The following is a 477-nucleotide window of genomic DNA, read 5'->3' as shown; positions in this document are numbered from 1 at the left end:
AAACGACCCCAGAAAAAAAACAAAAACAAAACCAAAACTCCCAAAAAATCCCAAAAAATCCCAAAAATCCCCTCCGGGTCCGGCACGGAGCGAGGGGGCAGGGAGGGACCCCCGGGCCGGGGTCCCCGCTTTTGGTTTTTCCTGGTTTTTTTTTTTTTTTGGGGAGGGGTCTTTAGCTGCCGTAGTGCATCGTGTTGGTGGTGATGGACATGGGGGAGGCCATGGAGATGGGGGGGCCCCCCATGGTGAACTGGCTGTTCAGGGGGTAGTGGGCGCTGGAGCCCGCGCTGCTCTGGCCGCCCGACGAGCCTGGGGGGGCACAGGGGGTGTCAGCCTGGGGGTCTCGGGGGGGGTTTTTTAAAAGGGGAGGGGTCGTGGTTTACCTTGCACGATGCCCGTGCTCATGATGGAGCCCATCCTGGAGTGGGTGTGGTTGACGATGCCGGTGTTGGCTGAAGGGTGGGTGGGGAGGGGGGG

At 60.6% G+C, this 477-nt stretch overlaps 1 long non-coding RNA gene across 1 annotated transcript; it reads right to left on the bottom strand.

Annotated features, from left to right (window-relative positions):
* Positions 1–38: 38 nt before the first annotated feature.
* On the bottom strand, positions 39–463 carry LOC121349115. The gene is made up of 2 exons (XR_005954460.1): positions 384–463; positions 39–309 (listed from the first exon to the last, which is right to left on the bottom strand). It is a non-coding gene; the product is annotated as an uncharacterized LOC121349115 (long non-coding RNA).
* Positions 464–477: the final 14 nt, after the last annotated feature.

This window comes from Pyrgilauda ruficollis, unplaced genomic scaffold (genome assembly GCF_017590135.1).
Source record: "Pyrgilauda ruficollis isolate IOZ18807 unplaced genomic scaffold, ASM1759013v1 scaffold13297, whole genome shotgun sequence".
In the NCBI taxonomy this organism is placed as follows: Eukaryota; Metazoa; Chordata; class Aves; order Passeriformes; family Passeridae; genus Pyrgilauda; species Pyrgilauda ruficollis.
The sequence above is the reverse complement of the archived record's forward strand: the minus strand, read 5'-3'. Positions and strand labels throughout refer to the sequence as shown.